General features: G+C 36.6%; 1 pseudogene; it reads right to left on the reverse strand.

Annotated features, from left to right (window-relative positions):
• LOC103750359 overlaps positions 1-25,449 on the reverse strand; it is a 71,258-nt pseudogene that overhangs the window by 1,859 nt on the left and 43,950 nt on the right.

Raw genomic sequence — 25,449 nt, forward strand, 5'->3', positions numbered from 1 at the left:
CAGGAACCAGGAAAATGGAACTGTTATGTGCTCTCAAGCTTGAAAGCTTGAGAGAAGGAAATGGTAGGAAAAGGTGTTTTTAAGGGGAAATGGGGAAAATGGGGTGATACTCTAACTGAGGAGGAGGAAAATGGGGAGGTACTCTAACTACACAGGGGGAGAATGAAGGAAAGGGAGATATGTAATATTTAGGTGGTGTGAAAACAAGAAGTAAATTTATTGTTTCATAAGTCCACTGAAAAATTCACATGCAATAATTGTGACTGAATGTTTCTAACTGGCAGCTGTCATAAACAAAAAACTGCAGCATCAGGAAGGGAAAATTGCCTCTGTGTTATTGGTTAGAATAGTCCAAGAGACTCCCAAAACAATACAGCCTATTTCCACCACCTTGATTGCCTCCCACAACTTTAAGGTAAGACCATATTGCTGAAAACATCACATACTTCAGATGCAGAACTTGGTCCAATTGAGCTGGAACTGATCTGGAAGACTCTGCTCCAAAGTCTAACTCTCATAGCACTATAAGGTACTATGCAAAGTGCAAAGGAGAAGACCAATCAATGGTCCTTCCCAGGTGTAAAACCTATGAACCATAATGAGTGTCCCAGAAAATTATCTATTGGTGCAGTAGTTGCACTTTTATCTGGAGGAAATCAAGAGTATCTAATTGGACTTGAGGCCCCATCCATAGGAGGGGATCTGTGCATGGTACTGTAAGCATAGTCAAGTACATGTGGCTGGAGAGGTCATAGACCCTAGAGACAATTATATTAATGTTAGTTTCCAATACCAATGTAATTTATTACTGTATTCTGAATTTGTATCCTTATATTCACAGACAGGTGTAGCTCTCACCACTCATCAAGGAAGCCTTTTCTTGCAACTGATGAAGACAATTACAAAGTTCTACAACTGGTCAAATGCAGAGAATAAGTGATTTTGTGGTCACCAGCCCTAAGAGACAAATCTACAAAGCAACATGTACACCTAAGTCCTGGGGAACATTGTGGAATAGTGGGTGGAAAGACTGTAAGAGCCAGATGAAAAAGGCATATGCTGCTAGTTACCCTTGTAGACATGGCAGGAAAATTACATCCATGAAATCACAGATCTGCATAATGACAAAAACTGTTGATATGCCAATTTGGATGGGGAGAATTGAATGGGGTCACACCTCAAGATGAATAGCTATAGGCATTCAACAGCTACTGAGAGAGAATCTGTTCTGCCCAGGGACTAGCTTCCCATGAAGGTATTTATTCCCACGTGGGCATCCCTAAACACATGCACATAGGAGCACCACTAACAGGATGCAGAGCAGTATATGTAACAATAATCAAAGAAGAGGATTAGAATTTTTGAAGGAGAAGGGGATAAGCATGCAGAGATAGAAGGGGACTAGATGTGCAGAAGAAATTCAAATCTAATACTTATGTCTGAAATTTTGAAAATTTATTGATTTTTTGAGATTTTTCATAGCAGGTATATTATTCACATTCAGACTTCCTTCCCCATCTCCAAAGCCACCTAATATCCCCGCCAATTTCATGTCCATTGAAGGTACATTGAGTCTTATTCGTGTTGCCAAGTGCTCTTCAGTGTGGGACCATTTCCCAGGAGCCTGATCAGTGTATCCAAATATCACACATTTTAAAAAAGCTGACTCTCCCTCTCCCAGAAGCTATCAATTGCCATTAGTTTCATAGCTAGTATTGGGGCTGCTTCTCTTCCTGTCTTATATACTGGAATTTAGTCTGGCTTGAGCTCACATATGTATTGTGCATGCTCTGAGCTGATATCTAGAATTATTCTGCTGTCTGGAACAGTTCTTGTATTCATACACCTCTGGCTCATAATTTTTCTGCTGATCCCTGAGCCTTTGAATGTTTATTCTCTATATAATCTTATAACTGAGTTTTTTTTGTATATTCTAGATACATACTCTGTGTCAATATATACCTGGTAACACTTTTTTCTCTATTCTGTAGATTGCCTCTTCACTCCAGTGATGATGTCCTTTGTTGAATAGAAACTTTTTAGTTTTATGAGGTCCCATTTGTCACTTGTTGGACTTAACTCTTTCACTATAAAGTTCTGTTCAGAGAGTTCTAGCCTATGCCTAAAAGTTTCTGTGTATTCCCCATTTTCTCCTTTATCAGATACAGGGTATTTGGTCTTATGTTGAGGTCCTTGATCTATGTGGTGTTGAATTTTGTGCAGATACACTGGGATTTAGTTTCATTCTTCTACATGTAGCCATTCTGTCTGACAAGCACCATTGGTTGAACATGGTATCTTCTGTTCAGTTTGCATTTTGGTCCCTTTGTCAATAAATTAGGTGGCTGCAAGTATGTAGACTTGAAACTGTGTCATTAATTCTACTCCATTGATCAATATTCCTGTTTTATGTTAGTACAATGCCTTTTTTTTACTATAGGTCTGAAGTATAATTTGAAATCATGGATGTTGTTACCTCCAGCATTTTTTAAATTGTTCAGCATTGTTTTTGCTATGTGGTATTGTGTTTGTGTGTGTTTCCATATGGAATCTGAATTTTTTTTGAATTTCTGTGAAGAATTATGTTGTAATTTTAATTTGGATTATATTGAATCTGTAGATTACTTTTTGTAGGATGTCCATTTTCACAATATTAATCTTAGCAATTCATGAGCATTGGAGAGCTTCCCATCTTCCGGTATCTTCAGTTTCTTTCTTCAGTGTTCTAAAGTTTTTATTATACATTTCTTTCATTTCCTTGTTTATATTTATTCCAAGATATTTTATACTTTTTGAGGCTATCTTGAATGGGGTCTTTTGCCTAGTTTCTTTCTCAGTACATTTTCTCTTGGTATAGGAATGTTACTAATTTTTTGTGTGTTAGTTTTATATCCTGGTACTTTGATGAATGTGTTTATCAGCTGTAGTGCAGTCACCTTCCCCACTTGTTCCTTAAGGACAATAGAGCTCTGTTCACTAACAGTTAATAAAATCCTGGTACTTGACTCAGTATGAGTTAATATACTTCTTAGGGCTTTCTTGATGCAGCTGCTTGAGGAGGGAGGAATCTGTTTCCTGCAGACCAGACCCATAAGACATATGTTTTCTGGAATGATAGGAGCAGGTTATCATACCCCTCCCGTCTTTGCATACATCAAAGGAGGTCTTTTAGTGGGCCAGTTACCATGGCCTTGTGTGGGGCTGTGCTGTTTTCTTATTATTATGATGGGAAAGTTCCCATGTGTTTTGCACTGCTTGAGCACTTATCATATGTAAAATCTGTGTGAACTTCCAACACGCAGCTTCTTAATAAAAGCTTTGAGGAGGCAGTAGAAAGCGCCTGAGAACAGCCAGTCTTCTGGTTTCATTCTCAGCTTCTTGGAATAGTCAACTGCAGGGGGTTTACAAGTGGCACCTGAACAGGGACATGACTGAAATATATGGAAAATACCAAGAAGCACTGGAGAGGCATGAAGTTCTAGTATGGCAAGCAAGGAATCCACTCCAGGACTCCAGTGTAACTATGGGAGAAGCTAAAAGTAAATGGAAGGATTGCAGATACTTGTTCTACATGATGTTTAAAGCATCAGGAAATAAAATGAAAAAAGAGTTTTTTTATTAGCTTTCTGAATATATAGATAAATATTTTCACTTCCTGCCTTTCTAAGACATGTTGCATACATAGCAATCGAAAGATATGCTGTGACCACTTAAACAAGAGCACCAATAGGGCAAAATTATCCCTTTGAATATTTGAGCTCTGTATAATTTTATTACTTTGGCAGTTCAGCCTTTGTAGACACCTGCTCCTTCAAAGGCAGGTGATCAAAAGATTTTATTGGAAGAGTCCCAGAATGGGTCAGTCTCTTTATGTTTGAGCTTGGGAAGGACAATCAGGATGACTCAAAGAGCTCTTTGTAGCCAGCACTACAAAATACAGCCTTCTCCAGCCAGACCCCTTGAGCTGGCAGAAGGCCATATGACATCCTAAGAAAGGTTCTGCTATCAATCCCCTCCTGGGAATAATAAGGTCACTTAACACAGGGAAAGTCCCTGTTCTCATGTGCTCTCCAAAAACATGAATGTGTCATAACTCAGGGATTTGGCCTTATTTTTGCCACTATTGGCTTGGCTCCAAAACCAAATCATGATATCTGTAGGGGGATAGAAGAGAGCCCAGAGAAAGAAATTTAGACTCTAAGTTTATCTTTAATAAATTTTTTTTATTAAAATACTTATATTAAATTACATTTATAATTTATGTCCTGTTTGGTATTGCTAATTTGCTTCTTTAAAAAAATTAATATATTTTTATTTTCTGTGTATGAGTGTGGTGTCTGCATGTGTGTAAGTGTACCCATGTTGTGCAATGCCCTTGGAGGTCAGAAGAAGGTGTCAGATCCCTTGGAAATGGAGTTACAAATGGTTTTCAGTAGCCATGTGTGTGCTGGGTATTGAGTCCTGGTACTCTGTAAGAGCAGTCAGTGCTCTTAACTGCTGAACTCTCTCTCCAGACTCTTGTGCAATGGGTCTTTTTATGTACTGACACTGTATTTCAAGATTTGCCTGCCAATTTCTCTCTAATATACTCCAGCAAATGGGTTCTCCCTTTGCTATCCCCTTTGCTAACTCATCGAGTTGCTCAGGGCCTCTTCAGTGACTGTGATGACCAATTGCCTCTCCTGTGTCCTGATCAAATAGTCACTATGGCAGCTTTTATTTTGCCTGTTCCAGGTTTAGTAGTGAGGTTACATCGAAAAGTTTCAGTATTGGCTGTATTTTCAACAAGGCAACCAATCTCTCTGCACAGGCCTTAGCAAAAATTAATCAAACAAAAAAAAATCTTCCCACATCAGTTCTATAGAATTGAGCTATTGTTGATTTCCTATTACTAAAAAATCATTTAGGGTGTAAATAATTTCCAGGAATATGTTGATTTAATATCACTGATAATTCCAGTATTATTCAACAACAAATACACCAGATTAAAAAGGAAATTGATGAGATTCATGAAGGCAAAGCCTAGGTATGACATTACTTGTTTTCTGGGATTCACCCTTTCCTGGGACCAGCCATACTTCATCTTCTGCTATTATTCATTATCTCATCCCCTGCTACAGTTTTTTTTTTTTTTTTTTTTTTTTTTTTTTTTTCAGGGTCCCCCTGTAGCCCCAGCTGTCCTGGAACTATGTAGACTGGGCTGGCCTCAAACTTACAAAGACCCACCTGCCTCTGCCTCCCAGAGTGCTGGGACTAAAGGCATGTGCCAACATGCCCAGCTATAACTAGAAATTATTATGTCAAGCAAAGTATCCAAGACTCATAGCAAATACCACATTTTCTCTCAGATGTGGATCTAGTTTTAAATGCACCTGTGTGTGCATGTGTCTGCTTGGATGTTTAACAGACATACTTTGAGGCCTATACTAATTTGGTCAGAGGGACATAAAGGACAGTTTTTGCTCCTTGCCCTCCTAGGTCAACTAGTTCCAGGGGACTATGAGCATCTCTAAAAATGTCCTGTAATTGTGGTGGGTCACCTGCCCTCTTGATCAAGGAGGCTGAGGAGACCCCACGAGATGGACTTGAACCCTTGTCCAGTCGACAAAGAGGAGGGTCAACACAGAGGAATAATTTCCTCCATGCTCCCAAGTGAAGCCAGCCGTGGTTGAGCAGGACCTTTGACTTATCTTCACATAGGCAGAACTGGTAAAAGAAAGGAGCCAGGGGCTCCTCCCAAGCCGATTAGACCCCTGAGGAACAGATCCTCAAACGGCCTTAAGAGTAAAAATAAATTGGTTTATCTGGGCCAACTATATGGCCATAAACACCCAAAAGGAAAGTATAACCAAAGACTAAAGGGGCTAATATAATTTTTAAGAGTCCATATGTATATCTAAAGGCTACATTACAAGCAGCAATGCCAGATAGGAGATAACTTCTTTTGAGTTGTTGGCCAGGGTGGCCAAAGGGACTCCCAGATGCTACAATGTTTTTTGTTTTTTAAGCTATCTGTTCCACATTACTAATAGATTTAAAGCACATGTCAGTTCACAAAAGAGGGGGCATATGTAGTCATCCTTCTAGTCCCTGAGGACAATATCACTCAGCTCACTAATAGTTAACAGACTCCAGGTACCAGGCTCACTAAGGTTAACAGACTTCTTAGGACTTTGTTGATGCAGAAGCATGAGGAATGGAGTCAGTGCACATGATGCTGGGAGCAAATGGATAAGACATGTTTTCTGGAATGTTGGGAATATGTCATGAGCCTCCCATCTTTGCATATATCAATAATGGAGGTCTGTTACTAGGCCAGTTGCTATGGCCTTGGGTTCACTGTGCTATTTTCATACCATCATGATGGGAAAATTCTTTTGTGTTTTGCACGGTATACTTGAGCACTTGTTGTATGTAAACTCTGTGTGAACTTCTGACACTAAGCTTCCTAATAAAAGCTTTGAGGAGGCAGTAAAAATCTGCTCCTGAGCAGAATAGCCAAAGTGCACTGGTTTCATTCTCAGCTCTTTGGAATGGTCAATTGTAGAGCATCTTCACCGTAGGAGATTTATGGCAAAGTTTTTTTTTTTTTTTTTTTTTTTTTTTTTTTTTTTGGCAGGGAGACAGGGTCTCCCTGTAGCCCGAGCTGTCCTGGAACTCACTATGTAGACCTTGAACTCACAGAGCTCCGCTTGCCTCTGCCTCACAAGTGCTGGGAGTACAGGCATACACCACCACTCCCAGCAGCAAAGTCTTTAAGGTCTTTTACGCATAGAATTATATCATCTGCAAATAGAGGTAGTTTGACTTTTTTCTTTCCAATTTGTATCCCTTTATCTCCTTTATTTCTTATTGCTCTAGTTAAAACATAGAGCCCTATACTGAACAGTAATGGAGAATTTTGATATCTTTGTCTCTTGATATTGGTGGAAAAGCTTTGAGTTTTTCCTCTATTTTGTAATGATGTTGACTGTGGGCTTATTATATATTGATTTTTATTATGTTGAGATGCACCCCGTTTCTTTCATTCTCCTTCAGTTATATCATGAAGCTATGATGGATTTTGTCAAAGGTTTTTTTCTGCATCTAATGATACGATCATGTGAATTATGTCCTTAAGTCTATTTATTGAATGGTTTATAATTACTGATTTACGTATGTTGAACCATTCTTGAATATCTGGGATGAAGCCAAGTTGATAATTGTAGATAATCTTTGTGACATGCTTTTTCATTCAATTTGCAAGTATTTTAAAGATTTTATTTCATATGCATAATATGTGTGTCCATGTGTGGGTATGTGCACATGAGTGCTTGTGCCTGAAGAGTCCAGAGGTATTGGATTTTTTAGGATGTGGAGTTACAAGTGCTTGTGAGCTGCCTGATGTGATTTCTGAGAATTCAGCTCACATCTCTGTGAGCGCAACAAGTGCCCTTAACTCATGAGCAAACTTCTTAGCCCAGTTTGCAAGTGTTTCATTGAGAATTTTTGTGTCTGTATTCATAGAGATTGCCCTACAATTTTTTTTCTGGATCTTTGTCTTCTTTGGTGTTAGGGTAATGCTGGCTTCATCAAAAGATTTTGGAAAACTTCCTTATTGGTCTTCTTCTTTGAAGTTCTGGTAGAATTCTGCATTGCCTCTGTCTCATCCTGGGCACTTTTTGCTTGGGACATTTTTAGTTACTGCTTCTATCTCATTGGTTGTTATGGGTCTATTTAAAAAGTTGACTTCATCTTGGGTTAATTATGGCAGGTCATACATAACAAGAAATTCATCTGTTTCTATTAGATTTTCTAGTTTAAGAGTATAAAACTTTAAATTATGTCCTTATGAGTCTAAGAATTTTCTCATTGTCTGTTGACTAATTCCCTTTTCATATCTAATTTTATTTAGGTTCTTTTTCTGTAAATCTCTGTTAATTTGGCAAAATATTTAAATGTTTGTCGATCTTGTTAATCTTTTCAAATAATCAAAATTTGTTTCACTGCATTCTTTGATATACTGTTTCTAGTTCATTAATTTCTGCTCTCATTTTAATGATTTTTTCTGTGCACTCTTTTGGGTGTTATTTGTTTATGGTTTTCCAATACTTAATGGTGAATTGTTAAGTTATTAATTTGAGATCTCTCAAATTTGTTATATAGGTATTTCATGCTATAAACTTTCCTCTTAGTTCTACCTTTATTGAGTCCTATGGATTTAGATAAATTGTATTTTTATTTTCATTCAGTTCTTAGAATTTTAAAATTTCCTTCTTGATTTCTTGCTTGAACCAATTATTGTTCAATAGTGTGCCTTTTTACCTCCAGATTTGTATCATTTTTCTACTTTCTAATGCTGTTGATATCCACATTTATCTATTGTATTCAGATAGAATGGAGGATGTTATTTTATTTTTATATTTGTTGAGATCTTCTTTGTGTCCTAATATGTGGTAGATTTTGGAGAAATTTCTGTGGGACAATGAATGTGTGGAAAAATGTGTGTTCCTTAGTGTGTGTGGGATATTCTATAGATATCTATCAAATCTGTTTGATTTATACTGTCTTTGAACTCCACTGTTTCTCTTTAGTTTTCACCCAGATTATCTGTCAATAGGTGAGAGTGTGTGTTGGTGAAACCCCCCTATCATTTTCTTGGGCTAATTTGTGGTTATAGATCTAGCAGTATTTCTTTTTTGAAATTGGGTTCCCTTGTTTTTGGTAGATATATGTTTAGAATTGTAATATCCCCTTTGTGGATTGTTAATTTAATGAATATGAAATGATTCTCCTTAACTTTTCTTATTTTGGGTTGAAGTCTCTATTGTCCTATATTAGAACAGCTATACCTGCTTATTTCTTAGCTCTATTTGCTTATAATGACTTTTTCTATCATTTTATGGTAGTCATGTTGGTGATGGTGAGATGCGTTTCTTGGAGGCTGCAAAAAGATGAATCCTGTTTCTCTATCCAATCTTCTAGTCTATGTATCTTTCTTGGGAACTTAAACCATCAATGTTGAGCTATTATTGAGTGATGTGTATTAATTCCTATCATTTCTCTATTTTTTGATGTTTTCATAGCCATCTTTTGATAACCTATTTTGGAATTTTTATTTATTCCCTTTGACCTCTTGAGTTTTTTTATCCTTTTTTTCAAGCTTAATTATTTATTCCAGTATCTTTTTTAGATCTGGCTTACTGTTCATAAATTCTCTTGCATTTTTATCATGGAAAATTTATTTTTTCTTAAATTTCAATCAATAGTTTTGCTGGGTATAGTAGTCTGAGTTGACTATTACACTCTCAGAAAATGGAGTACAACTTTGTGGGCCCTTCTGCCTTTAAGTCATCTGTCAAATAATCAGGTGTTAGTCAAATGGTTCTACCTTTTTAAATAACTTGACCTTCTCTTTTGCTGTTTTAATACCATTTTCTATGTACTGTGTTTTTAGCATTTTAACTATAATATGTTTTGAGCAATTTCTTTTCTGGTCTTGTCACTTTGGAGTCCTATAGGACTCTTGTATCTGGATGGGCATTTCTTTCTCTAGGTTTTGAAATTTTTCTTCTATGATTTTATTAAACATATTCACTATGTTTTTGTAATGGTAGTCTCCTTCTTCCATACCCATGATCTGAAGGCTAGTCCTTTTCATGGTGTCCAAATCTCTCCCACATCTGTTCATAAATTAAAAAAAGTTATCATTGCTCTTTACTGAGTCAGTTCCTCTACTTTGTCACCCATTTCATTGGTGAGGCTTTCCACTGAGGTTTTTTTGTTTTTTATTTTTTTTGCTGAGTTTTTTGTTTCCAGTATTATTCCATTTGGGTTTTCTTAATTAATTCTATCTCTTGATTATATTTTCATGTCTTGTATTAACTTTATTATTTCATTCACCTCTTTGTTTTGTTTGGAAGTATGTTCACATTTTCTTTCAGTTGTTCAAACATACTTGTAAACATTCTTTTGAATACTTTGTCTGGAAGCTCTTCCAGATAATTTTCATTAGGTGCCATTATTAGGGGATACATGATTTGTGGAAAGACACGTTGTCTTAGTTTTTCAGCTTGTTTCTGTTTTTGCACTTGGATTTGGGTATCTGGAGTTAGTTTGTTGATCAAGTTTTACGTTCTTTTGTATATTTTTAAAATTCATATCTCTTCATTTTAGTGGTGTGTTTATACTGTTCAATGGACAACTAAGTCCTAGTAGGAATGAAGTGTCATTTACCTTTATAGAATTGATATTTAGGGCCAGAGGCTCTATCTCAAGTCTTCCTGTGACATACAGGTATTGGCCTGTGTCAGCTTAGGTCTCCTGCCTGGTTTGCAGCTTTTGTTGTAAGGTGTGGAACTTTCCAAAGCCTGTGAGCTTTACTAAGAATCAGAGCTGGTCCCCACCCTGGATATTCAGTTTCTGATGAAGCTACTGCAAGATGTGGACTTCCTGAAGCACTAACAGGTCTTTCCCCATTCCGAAATGGTCCACATTCTCCTCATTATTTTTCAAAGTAGCTCAGAGTTCATTTCCAAGTTATAAAGTTCCATTTATGTATAGTGTATTAAAGTGGAATAGAAATAATTTTGATTGATAACTGTTTTTAGTCATTGCTGTCCTCAATAGTTCATTCTTTAATTTTTTTGGATTTTAATCTTTAATTCAATAGTAATTCTGGCTTTACTTATTCCCTTCCAATAATGCTTTTGTTTGCCTTTTCTTGACCATGCTACCTTACTCAGGACTTCCATTATAGTTTCAGTTAGGGGTGATTTAAACCATAAATGTCAAGATGTAATGTTTCTTTTAGGAACCAACTAAGACCACTTATGAGATTAATAATAGTGAGAATGGTTTTTGTCATCTACTTTTATCATGTAAAGTTAAATTTTACTATTAAATCATAGTTGCTCTGGTTTTTTATTTTTTATGAGAACTTATATAACACATTATGTTGAATAAAATATGTTTGTTGGGGCTGGAGAGATGGCTCAGTGGTTAAGAGCACTGACCGCTCTTGCAGAGGACCCGGGTTCGATTCCCAGCACCCACATGGCAGCCATGAACCATCCTGAGCTCCAGTTCCAGGGGAATCTGAAGCCCTCTTCTGACCTCCACAGCATTGCATGACATGGGTGCAGGCAATACACTCATACACATAAAATAAAATTAATGAAATACTTAATATGTTTGTTGATGATGTAGTCTCTTTAAAGCATATCTCAGCTTGAAACAGAATATTTGGTCTTAGTTGAAGAAGGAAAGTGCCCAATGAGGCTTATTGTCAGCAATTTTTTTTGTCATATATAACTACCAAATGTAGCTCTTCTAATCATACATCTTGTGTTTTCCCATATTTCTTTTTCTCTAAGGAATTTTGAGTAAATGAGTACTGTGCTTTTGAATGGTTGTAGAATTTATCATTGAATCTCTTATTGAGTACAAAATTATGGGAAAAGTTTAAACCATGTGTTAATTATTTTTAATAGACATGGTACTATAGATATTTTTTATATTTGTCTTGGTAGCATTTTGTTAACTATTCTACTGTGAATTTGCAAGTCTCATCTACTTTAAAAAAATGCTTGTTAAATGACTTAAAGTATATTTTCGTGACACTTTTCTGTGTGTCTGTATAAATAATACCTTCACAAATTTTCTCATTTGTTGATTTTTATTTAGCTTTATTAATTTTATGATTTAAGGAAATCAAATTTAATCATGTTCATCTCATCTCCTTTTAGTTTTTCATTTCCTAAAATATTCATATTCTATTATTTACTACTTTCAGGTTGTGTTTGAATTACTACTTGTTTTCTAGTGGAACATCATATTTTTAAAGATGTGTGTGTGTGTGTGTATGTTTGTGTGTGAGAGAGAGATAGAGAGAGAGACAGAGAGACAGAGAGATAGAGAGAGGTGTTGTATGTGTGTCTGCCCTTGTGTGCATATGAAGTTTCTAGAGGAGGACATTGGGTTTCCTGCTTTATCATACTTTGTTTATCACCTTGTTCCTGGAGACAGGGTCTCTGACTAGACCTGGAGCCCACTGTTTTACAGTTAAGACTGGTGGGCCCGTATGCCTCGGTGAACTTCCTGTCTCCACCCCCACAACGATGAGTTTACTGGCATACACACTCATTCTACAGGTGCTGGGGATCCCAACTTCGGGTTTCATGCTTCTCCAGCTTTCTGTTTCCAATGGAAGCATCTCTCCACCCCAACTTCAGTCTTTAAAAATCTAGATATAAATATATTCAAAATAGGATATATGTTTGTTTTAAGTGTGTTTTAGCTTTAACTCACAAGGCTTGACAAATAACCTTCTCATTTGTAGACTCCATAATTTCTTCTCTCACCATTTTTGCATCTGACAGGCTTTTCTGAACTGAAAGCATGTAGATGTACATTCCTTTGTATGTGAATTGTATAGACCATATACATCATGTATAAAAAAAGCATGTAGCTGTACATTCCTTTGTATGTGAATAGTATAGACCATATACACCACAGTGCAATATATGAAAAAAATATATAGAGTAATCATAGTAATTACATGTAAAATCATACTGCATTAATATATTTCAAAGCAAAATTGAAATCTTAGTATGGTTTGAAATTAAGCTATATACCAGCCCCAAGATACAAATTCGAAAATTTCTAGGAGAGAGAGGATTCTAGCATATTATTACATAGTACTGTTAATCAAGTATTTCCAACTGATAGAGCATAAAAATCTTAAAGACAAGTTTTCTATGTTCTTCTGAAAAATGCTCCATACTTCTTCCCATATTACCTGCCTTCTGGTAACATTGGTTCTCATTTTCAGTTATTATACAAAGTAGAAATGCAACATTTTTTATTTCTGCCATTCTATTTCATAACATCACCCATCTTATAAAGTTATGGCACTATTTCCTATATGAGAAATTCCAGACCACAGTCCTGAAAATGAAACTATTATATCATATTGAAACTCATGGCTTTCTGGGTATGTAAGTGTACCCACAAGGCTTATGGCATTACCTGCAATTCATGCTTTAATACTTTTGTCTTCCCTGCTATACTGTCAATTGGATGACAGTATGGAGTAACAGCAGTTAATTGAGGATATTATAACCACTCTGATAAAGATTAAACATGTTTCTTAAGAAAAAAAGCACTTTAATTGAGTCAAGAAAAATGAACCAAAAATTGTAATTTAAGTGAGAGAGTGTTTTATTTAGAGGGGAAAATGTATTGAATATAACTAAATTACTAACTGAAGGCAGAGAGAAGTTTACTTTTACTGTTTTCTTTAAGCTCTTTTCAGTCCTGGGTTGGAGCTGATCAGGAAGCCTTATCCATGAAGACTAACTCTCATGTTATCAAGATACTGTGAAAGCTGCCAAGGGAGCAAACCAACCATTGGTCTTACCCAGTGGTTAAGCCAAATAAACAACAAGTGGCCCAGGAAGCTGTAGTTACTGGTACAGCAGTGGCACTTTTATCTTGGGGGCAATGTCTAATTTACAATAAGGTCCACTCATTGGAAGGAAATTCATTGGAGATACTGTAAACATAGTCAAATGCACATGGTTTGGAGAGGTCATAGATCCTAGAGAAAAACACATTTTTGCCACATTCCTAGACCAATATAATTTGTTCCTTTATCCTAAATATGTGTTCTCATAATTATAGACTAGGGTGTACCTTTCACTCCTCATCAAAGAAGTTTCTTTTTGCAACAGATGGAGACTATAACAGTATTCCAGAACTGGCATAACACGGAGAATAACTGCCTGTTAAGTGCTTACCCCTAAATGGCATATCTTCAATGACACCTCTACAGTTAGGATGAACACATCTCTTAACTATCACCAGAGAAGTTTCCTTGTGCAGCAATTGGAGATTAATATAGAAAACCACAATTAGCCAATGTACAGAGAACAAGATACCAGATAGTGTTTATTTCTGAATAGGACAGCTATCTCAAAACTCTGCCTCCCTCCTGAGGTCAAGGATCATTTCAGAAAAGGAGGTGGAAAAATTGTAAGTGTCTCAGTGGGTGGATGGCCCCAAGAAAAAAAAGAGTCTTCCAGATAGCAGATCCTTTACTTATATAAGCTCAGAGCAATGGTGACAGCACGTAGAAGTCCTACGCAAACTCAGACAAAATGCCAGAATAGACATGGGGAAATGGGTGAGAAATTCCAAAACATCCTAGACAACTTTTGGTAATTGATGGCTGCTGGGAGGGAGAAAGTCACTGACTTGGATAGATCCCCACTGTAGGACACTGGGGGATATAAAGCATAATATATATATATATATATATATGAAAGAAGTCCTTTAAATTGGGCAGAAGGCAGTGGGTTGAGGTGTTGAGAGGGGAGTGGATCTAAATGCCATCAAACTATATTGTTTGTGAATCATAAAAATTCAATAAAACTTCAGAAAAGAGAAATAAAGATGGAAGGGAATATTAAGGGAATTTGGAGGCAGGGATGAAGGGTGGATATGGTTAAGATACATCATATAAATGTATGACAATTTAAAAGAATAAATAAAAGCAAAATTTTTTGGAAGGTGGACAATGTTATCCACAAGTCATGCTCTTGTCTGATTGGCAATTTCGTTCTCTGGGCAAGGGCTAGAATCAAAACAGCAGGCAGCCTTTCCTTTCTGAGAAGTTTTTCTAAATCCAGGATGACAATTATCACTGCACACAGAATGGGGAGTCTGGGGAAAGTCAGACCATTAGTACATTCTTTTACTTTTATCTACTTTTTCATAAATTGAATAATAGCCATAATTACTGTGCATATGTGACTCCAAATATTCAATTGGATTCCATGCTTATTAAATTATATTAAATACTTGACTATTTATTAAAATGGGCAAATAACTGTGTTCCTTTACCTTTAATAGGATAGTAGGTCAATAAAATGATTAATTGGAACATGTGAGTTGTCATATTTCTATCTGTGATTATCACCTGAAGAAGCGAGGAGCAGAAAACTCACAGGAAGATTTTGGTTATCTGATTTGTTAAAGAACATTATGATAATGTCAAACTTACCTCTGTAATCCCTATGGCCCATTCTATATCCTCAGATAAAGACAATTGTTGGTCATATAGCACACACGGGGTAAAGTGCCCTACTTTTGTCATATGCCTAAGACCTTCTGGAAAATTCCCAAAGTTGAAAATGTCATAGTCTGCATCCATTCTCCTTTTCTCATCCAAATCCACTTGATCTCCAACAGGATTCTGAAACTGGATACTCTTCAGAAAAGGGTGAAGCTGAAAGACATATAATTCCTATAAAGAAATGTCCTAGCATCAAGTCAGATAACCTGAATTAAGAAAGCCTCCAATTGTCTTTAATCCCTGATTTATAAACACACTTTTTTGGAGATTGGCATTAAAGTAGAACAAATGATGTACTCTGACAAATATCATAATGTCACTAAACTTGGGAGTTAATTCCTAGAGAAAATTGTCAAAAAAAACCTCATGTAATTATACACTATACTTTGATGTTTGAAAAATGTCATGTTTGGAGTCAAAGCTTTCCACAAGTGTTTTCTGTCTGATGGTTCTCAGAGAATCTACATGGTTGATGAGGTTATCAGTACCAACAGTGGATATATACATTATTGAACTAAGAGTTCATAAATGAACTCTATCTTTACATAGTCCTTTAAGAACTTAATGGAGAACATTTAAAGTTCACTTACTGAAATTGTTGATTATGTAAGATGTTGACATATTTTGAAAAACAAAGCTTTTATCTTAACCCATATCTAGTTTCACCTCTCTAATAAGTCCTTGTTATTTTCTTTTTGTTGTGCTGTGGATTGGATCCATACTTGGTTCTTACTAGCCAGAACTCCACAGCACTGAATTCTTGCTGCTGCTGACCATTTCTCCTGAATTTTGATTGAAATCTTCAGCAATGAGCCTAGCATATAATCTCTTGTACTTGGAGAGAAATGATTCAAATTACTTCTTCTGATTACCCATGGAACCCTTCAAGGTAGGCATCACAATGACAATACATTCCATTCCATGAAAGAGACATTCACCTGCCAGGGGGAGAAGACCATCTTGTCTCCTTTTGCCAGCGGTTGCAGTTCTTCTTTGTGAAGAAGCATCTTGTGGAGGGAGTGGGCCACAGCATATACAGCATTATAAATGTTGTAACTACTGTCGCTCATGGTTGGGTCCAAATGATTTGCAGGCAGCCATGCCAAGGAAGCAATGGGTATACAGTTCTCCAGCTTATAATCAAAACCAGAGAGTGAACAATTGAAAATCTCACACCAATAAAATACAAGGTAATAATCTTCTGGGTATTTGGGGGGATTAACTGTTTGGATAAAAATTTTGAAATCAGAAATCTCATTATGGTGGTTTGTGAAAACAAGAGTACCATGAAATGTATCAACTATGAAATTGTTTCCATCAGTGTCAGCATGCCATTGTGAGTTTGTGACCCAGAAAACCCATGTTATTAAATAATGCTCCATATGAACATAAATGTCTATTAGATCATCACTTTCAAAGTAAATGACAACAACTTTTGCCAATGCTTCTCTTGTCTGTAAAGTACGTGGTAGAATTTTTGAATGGAGACTATACTGTAGATCATTTCCATAAATGCTGCACAGATCCCATTCCTGTCCATCTCTCCTTTCAAGTCTGAGAGAAATTGAAAACCTTTTTGACCTTCTGAAATTATCAGTCCCACCCAGGTCCACCTGAAATGAAGCATCAAGGAGACCATTCCAAGTACCAAATATGTATCCTTGGGAGATATATGATAGAGCGAGGAAAACTGGCCATTGTCAGTCAGGATTGGATGGAAATAACCAATGGTAATCTAAAAGGGAAAGATAATTGAAATAACTGTGATTAGGAGAATGAGTACAAGGCCCAGTCTCCAGTATGAAGGGAGTTAGGCAACAGGTAGAAGAGGTAGAAAGATTTGTTCATGCCAACCTTCTAATCATCTCAGTTCCTAATCACTTGTTCAAAACGATCTGATCTTCCTTTGTATGGTGGTGCTCATTTATAATCTTAACACTTGGGAGGTTGAGGAACAGGTACTGATATTTTTTAACACCAGCCTGAGATACCGACTAAGACCATCAACAACAATAGCACCAAGAATAACCACCTCTCTCCCAACTTAGATGCCTCTAGGAACATCCCTATTATTCCTATGCTTTCCCCATCCCTTCTCTGCTAGATAAAGAATATATGTGCAACATACTAATTGTTTTGGGGTTGCCATGTGAGTTTTTGTTAAAAATATAACAATCTCATCTTTTCACTCTCTATTTACCAGACTGTGGTACCAAAGAAGACATTGCTGCAGGATGTTTGAGAGTGACAGGACATTTCATGGGCCACTTGGCATGACGCAAGGATCTAAATGTTAATTCATAACTCATCAAAGATTGACCTTGGACCGTGTCTCTGAGTTGGTTGTCTCATGCCAAAGAAAATTAATGACATGGTCTCTTGTAGGTGTATGCACAGTGGACATGTGTTTTACTAGCAATAATTAACAGAGGGGCTGGAGAGATGGCTTGCAGTTAAGAGCAGTTACTGCTCTCTTGGAGAATCCGTTTGGTTCCCAGTACTACATGGCAGTTCACAGCCATCTGTAAATCCAGTTCCAGAGGATATGATGCTCCAATATGGCCTTTGAGGGCACCAGGCATGCATAGGGTGCTCTTACATACACAAAGGCCATATTGTACACATATGTACATACACACATGTACAAATAAATAAAATCTTTAAAAGGAATTATTAAAGGAGGCTGTAGATCTGGCTCAGTGGATCAGAGCACAGGCCTCTCTTACAGAAGGCTTCAGTTCATTCCTAGCACTTACACGACAGATAACAGATGTCCCCCATTCCATTTCCAAGGGATCTGGCATCCTCTTCTGGCCTCCACGTGATTGCATAACACAGGTGCACTTGCATAGATTCAGACCAAGCATTCATACGCATAAAAGTATATGAAATAAAAAAGAATTGCTATCGATACAGCAGGTAAAGGATTTGTTGCCATGTTTAATTGAGTTGGGTTTGATTCTAACATTTCATATAGTTGCAGTAGATAATCACTCTCACATATTGTCCTCTGGTTCCCTACATGTTTGTCATGACACACATGTCTCCCATGCTAAATTAAATAGAAAATTTAAAAAGATATTACAGAAAAGTGAGAAATTAAGCAAAATTAGAGAAATCCCCCAGGAGTGGCATTTTCCAGAGTTAAAAAGCCTTTGACCTCCAGTGTCTAGAAGAGTCAGGCCAATGGCACAAATTAGACAGAGGCTGATGCAATCTTTATTGATTGGCTAACTTTTCTCAGCTATTATGGGCAGAGATAATGGAGGGCCCACAGGTTCTATGTACACCCCCTGGCCTAGTCAGAGAGATGATCATGTGCTATTCATGTACTGCCCATCCAATTAGAGGTGGTTGAAGCCCTTCTCTGTCCTCCTCTAACTTGTGCTTTGTTAGTTGCTAACCTTGACTGCTAGCTGTTAGTCACTGACTGGACTATGCAGTGACCCAGGTGCTGTTAGTTATTATGAGCTATCTTTGTTCTCACATTTACATGAGGAGCTTTTAGCTTTACCATGACTGAAAGTTAACTGTGAGAGAGTTAACTCTCACAGCCACCAAGATTAACTACAGTTTTTCTTGGCTATCTCATTGTTAGCACTTTATCTCTGGAGTGGGGTGGAGTGATATTATAGTTGGAGGCAACTTGTTAGAAATGATCATCACTTGCATTTTAGTCTGTTATAAATATCTGTATTAGAAGGAAGAATGTAATAAAGGACAATAGTGCCTTACAAATTTCCCTGCAGGGCTTTGAGGGTAGGCTTGTTCACTGACAGCCTTTATAGGCCTAGAGCTCTGTCTTTCCCTATACATGTCTAGCTTAGTTATCTCACACCCAACTATAAGTGCTCTTATCCATCTTGCTCAGTGTCTCAGACCTTGGTTTGTTAACCCTTAATGTTCCTTTAAGTCCCAGAATTGGTTCTCAATGTACTATATGTAAGTGATTTTCAGTTTCCACCATGGGCTTCTTCCTCTTGCTACATATAGAGAGATAGCTCCTGTATCAGCATGGGTTTATCATTCCTCATTCTGCCCTTCATTACCTGTAGAAATTTGTAGAGCTCCAGTAGTGTTCCAAACTGGGCAGATGTTTCCCATGATGGCCCTGTAAGCACTGCTGCAGACTTTCTCTCTCTCCCACATTTATAATTAGGAATCTCCTCTGTAACTGAGAGGAGCCTGAAGGAACTCTCCAACGTAGTCCAATGACTGTACTGAACATTATGAATCTCGTATCCAAGAGACTTATTTGGTAAAAGATGAGGATTCCTGTTGATCTCTTCAATTGCAAACATCAAGGCCAAAACATACTGATATTTGCTGGGCTTTTTCCTATAGAGAGAGCACAGGGTTTCTTAGGGAAACATGTCAATTGATTATTTTTAAATCTAGTACAATCATTTTTGTCATGTGAATGCTATAGACTTATAAATTTTCATGTATTATAGTCCTGAAATTTAATCACAGTTTGTTGTGTAGAAGTTTCCTATTAATCGAAAACATGAGAACCATGAGTTTTGTTTATTCTCATTAAATAGAGATTTAAGAGTCTTACGATGTAATCAACTCATAGTCTCAAAAAGTTCTTGAAACTTACAAGATTCCCTAGGTCCCTCCCTAATGTTAAATAAGCAATAACACCTACTTGGGAGAAGACACATGACATGACACGTTGAGCTGCTTGCTTGCTGTTCAGGGTGTTCTAGAGATGCAGCTTTTTGTGAGTTGTCACCAAGGCATAGGGTGGGGTGAGTAGATGTTTGATAACATCTCCAAGAAATGTGAACAAATAAAAAAGACTCTAATAGAAGGTTGATTTTGGGGAACTAATTAGGATAAGTTGAAATCCTGGATTTGGTAATATGGGCAAATAGTAGCTTACATGCTTAATGTGTATGAATCTCTGGCTTTGATATACAATATGGTAAAAATGGAAATTCTCAGCTTCAGGAGTAAGGTTTTTGGCAGCTTTAATTACCAACTTAGGGACAAAGTATGGACAAAAGTATTGAAAGGAAATGGAACTAATTAACAAGCATGAATAGCTATCCTTATATCAGAAAGAACTTAAATCCAAAACTATTAGAAAGAGATAATGATGGTCACTTCATATTCATTTCAGAAATCCACTAAGCACACATTACAATTCTATGCATATAGTCACCCAACATGGGAACATCAAATTTTATGAAATAAATAAAACCAGTTCCAAAATCACAGATTAACCCTAAAATAGTGGGCCACTTCAGTACCTCGCTTTTATCTAGATACAGGTGTTCATGCAAACAAACACTCAAGAGAAACTTTGGAGTTAAACGACACCATAAATCATGTAGCTCTAATAGATATCTACCAAGCATTACACCCAAACTTTAAGGAATACAATCTTTTTTTCCCATGTAACTGTTTAAAAAGCAAACACATGTTAGGACACAAGGGAAGTCTCAACAAATATAGGAAAATTGAAATGACATCCTACATTCTATCAGACCACAATGGAGTAAAGCTAGATAGCAACATCAATAAAAACCACAGAAATTATACAAGTTCATGGAAATAACACAGCATATTATTGATCAATAATTGGCTCAAAGAAGAAATCAAGAAATCATTCATATAACTGAATGAAAATGAAAAGACAACATGCCAAAATCTTTGGGAAACAGTCAAGGTAGTCTCAAGCTTATAACATGAAATGCCTACATAAAAATTATGAGCTCTCATATTAATGATGTATCTGAAGACCTTGGAAAAGAAGGACAAACATCACCCAAAAATATTAGAAGAGTTCATCAAAATCAGAGCTGAAGTTAGTGAAACTGAAAAAACAACAATACAATACAAAGAATCAATGAAACCAATAGTTGTTTCCTTGAATAAATTAATAAGATTGACAAACCTTTAGTGAAATTATAATTATACACACACAGAGAAAGAGAGGGAGAAAGAGAACACAAAATAAAATAGAGATGAAAAGGGAGACATTAGAACAGACTTTGAATAAATTCAGAAATTCATGAGGATTTCCTTTAAAAACTTGTATTGATCAAACTAGAACCCTAAAAGAAATAGATGAATTTATAGGTGCATATGACATAAATATCTAGATGTATATGACCTACCAATGTTAAATAAAGACAAAGTAAATAAGTAGATACATAAGGATTCACAAGATAGAAGCAATACATTTCGTCCAACTAACTCCCCCAAGCCAGTTATATTTAGAGATGAATTCTACCAAACCTTCAAAGAGGAACTAACACCAATATTCATCAATTTATTCTATAAAATAATAAGGAACCCTTCCAAATTATTTTTATGAAGCCAGCATTACCCTGATACCAAAATGTGAGAAAGACACAATAAATAGTGTTATAAGTCTATATCCCTGATGACGATAGTTGGAATAATAATTCTCAATAAAATTCTGACATGCCAAATTCAAGAAAAAATGAAAAAAAATCATCCTTTATAATGAAGTCATCTCCAACTTAGAGATGGAAGGATCATTCAGCATATGTAAATCAATAAATGTAATCCACCACATAAGTAGAATCAAGGACAGAAACCACATTAGAAGCAGAAAAGCTCTTTCACAAAATGCAACACTTTAATGATCAAAGTCCTAGAGAATGTATAAATACAGGAGACATATCTAAACATAATAGGCAATATACAATTGCACAGCTAATATCATGATAAGTGTAGAAAAAGTAGAATATACCTTGGAGTAAATACAGTCACATTCACATTTAATGGTGGTCCTACTGGATATCTACATGTAGAAGAATGAAACTAGATCCTTATCTCTCACCTCACATAGAACTCAACTCTAAATAGATCAAGGAACTCAACATAAATTCTGATACTCTGAATCTGTCAGAGGAGAAACTGGGAAAAATATTCAACTTATAGGGAGAAGAAAGGACTTTCAATACAGGATTCCAGTAGTGGAAGCCCTAAGACCAACAACTGACAAATAGGAACTCATGAAACTAAAAAATTTCTCAATATGAAAGGCCACAATCATTTAGTGAGGAAATATCCTACAGAGTGGGAAGTAACCTTTACCAACCATACATTTAACAGGTTGTTATTGTCTATAATACAGAAATTCTTTAGAAAACAAAATGCCAAGAAATAAGCAACTTAATTAAAAATTGGCATTTATAATTAAACAGTTCTCTAAAAGGGAAATACAAATAGCTGAAAAATATTTTAAAAATACTGAACATACTTAGCCATCAGGGGATTTGAAATTAAAACTACATTGAGATTTCATCTTGCCCCAGTCAGAATGGTTAAGATAAAAGGAAAACAAAACTAGAGAAATGACCACAAATTTTGGTGTTGAGGTAGGAAAAAGAGAGCACCGATTCACTGTTGGTGACTGCAATAATTTGTACAACCACTATGGAATCAATATGTGGAGATTCTCCAAAAAGCAAGGAATAGTGCTGATACACATCCTTAATCCCAGCAATCAGGAGTCAGAGGGAATTGGATCTCTGTGTCTGGAGGCTAGCCTGTTTACATAGTGAATTTTACACTAGTCAGAGCTACATAGTAAGACCTAGTCTTCAAAAACTAACCAACCAAAAACTAGAAATAGATCTTTTACATGATCTAGCTACACCACTCCCATGTATGTAGCCCAAGAACTCTATGTCTTGCTATAGACATGTTTGATTATCTATGTTCATTGATGCTTTATTCACAGGTGTTTGGAAATGGAAACAGCACAGATGTCTATTATCTGATGAATCACTAATGAAAATGTGATGCCTTTCAAAAATACTATTAAGATGTTAAGGAAATTTAAAGTATGGACTTCACAGGTAAATTGGTGGGGCTGGAAATAACAATTCTGAGTAAGAAACCTCAGACACAGAAAGACAAATGCTATGTGTTCTTTCAAATATGTTGATGCTAGCTTTGAATTTTTTGGTACATGTCTTTAAATTGGAGTACCCGTATTAGTCAGAAAACTACTAGGGGACCACTGAAGGGGGATTATAATGGAAGTGGCATATAACCGGGTATTATGAAGGGGGGAAGGGGAATAATGAAACAGGATGGGATTTATGGGGTTGACTGTTGGGCAAGGTAGAGGTAGGAGTATGGGGTGGTATAACTAAAATGAAGACCTTTTAAAGTGTCACGTGGAAGCCTACTACTGTAGAAACTTCCCAAAATATATACATTCACACATCTAAAAGGAGACTGAATGCAAATACCTTATAATGGGGAGATATTGCTCTTCCCAGAAGTCATAGGCTATCAAAAACCCAGAACCCGATATGTGTTACCACTTTTTGAGTCATTTATCTATGTGATCCTGTAGATTCCCATCCCACAAGTAATTCAGGGTATTTCCAGTTCTCTTGATTACTTCCCAGCACTTGATGGTATGACCTTATTCCTGAATACACCACATAATTGAGTCATAGACATGGAGAAGTCAAACTGGTACCCTTCTTCTATATTGGCTAGATTTCATAGTGCTGGAATGTTCTATGCATGCTACCAGGGAAGAACAGCAATCAGCAATCTTACCCAGCTGTGATCCCTGCCAGCTGCAATAATGACTGGCCTGGCAAGATAAGCATACTGGTGTAATAGGGGCATGAATGTTTATGGCAGTATCCAACCACTCTCTGGTTGAATGTAAAGCCTACTCCATAAGAAGGAACTTGTGCCTGGTATTGTTAAGTGGGCTCTGTACACAGTTACTACCCTTAACTGTGTAGGGGCATAAGTCTTAGGGGTGAACCAGTATCATTATTCTACTAAAAGGACATAGTAATAAACTGCCCCTTAAGCTATCTTTATACCCATAGATGAATTCAGCACTCAACCAGGCAAGGCTGTCCATTATCTCCACTGCTTTTTAATACAGTTCTTGAAACTCTTGCTAGAGGAATAAGACAAGATAATGAAATTAAAGGAGTACTCATTGGAAGAGAGAGGTCAAATTTATTCTATTTGCAAATGATATATTATACAAAAGAGATTCCACCAAATTCCACCAGAAAACTCCTGGCAATGATTAACACTTTCAGCAAAGTGGCAGTTTGCAAAATCAGTCTACAAAAATCAGTAGCCTTTCTATGTATGAATAAAAAGCAACTGAGAAAGAGTATATGGAAACCCTCCCATTCACAATAGCCTCAAAAATATCTAGGAATAAACCTGATGAAAGTGATTAAAGATTCCTACAGTGAAAATTTTAAAACTTTGAAGATATTTTTCTAGTTAGCCTTTAGTTGCTGTGACAAAACACTCTGACCAAAAACAACTTGGGAGGAAAGGGTTTATTTGGCTTACAACTCTGGGTCACAGTTTATCACTAAGGGATCTCAATACAGGAACTCTGATCAGGATTCTGGAGTCAGGATCTGAAGCACAAGCCATGGAAGAATGCTGCTTACTGGCTTCTCCCCAGCCTGTGCTCAATCTTATACAACACAAGACCTTCCCAGGTGTGGTACCACCTACCATGTGTTGGGTGTTCCCACATCACTGAAAAATCAAGAAAATATCCCACAAACATGGCTACAGCTCAGTCCAATGGAGGAAATTCACCAATTGAGGTTCTCCAAGGAATGTCAAGTTGACAACCAAAGCTATCTAGCACAGAGATAGAGGAAAGCCATCCCATACTCATGGATAGGAAGAATTAAAATTGTAAAAATGACCATCCTACTGAAAGCAATATATAGATTCGATGTGATACCAATCAAAATTTCCATGACTTTATTCACAGAATTAGAAAAAAAACCCAGAAATTCATGTGGAATCACTAGATCCCAGATAGCTAAAAGTTATGCAATAAATTTTTTAATTGAATTTTTGTGCATTTTACATATCTTTATCAAATTTAGACTAACTCCCCCATCTGTGCTCCACCCATAGACTTCTCCTACCATATTTCATGCATTCTGCTATAAATATTAAGTCCTATATAGTGAGGCATCCAGATATCCTTCAGTGCAAGTTTATCTACTGGAGTCTAGTTAGCCTTTCTAGAGATCTTAAAGAAGATCTATTCTAACTTAACCAGCAGTAATCTGTTGCCAATAATTCCTAGATTAGTGCTGGGACCTGCTGGCCATTTCCCATTTCTATGCTGGATTTTTTTTTCCTGGTTGAGTTGGCATGGGTCTTTTGCATGCTATCACTATTTAAAATTTTTTTTTCATATGAGCAACTTTCCAGCAGCCTGAAGGCTTGTTTCCTTATGTTCATGCACTAACCCTGCTCTTACAATCTTTCTGCCCCTTTGTAGCTAGCAAATTTCACTACCCTCTCTTTGTTCTGTACATTTA

This window comes from Nannospalax galili, unplaced genomic scaffold (assembly GCF_000622305.1).
Source record: "Nannospalax galili isolate Female #2095 unplaced genomic scaffold, S.galili_v1.0 scaffold627, whole genome shotgun sequence".
NCBI lineage: Eukaryota > Metazoa > Chordata > Mammalia > Rodentia > Spalacidae > Nannospalax > Nannospalax galili.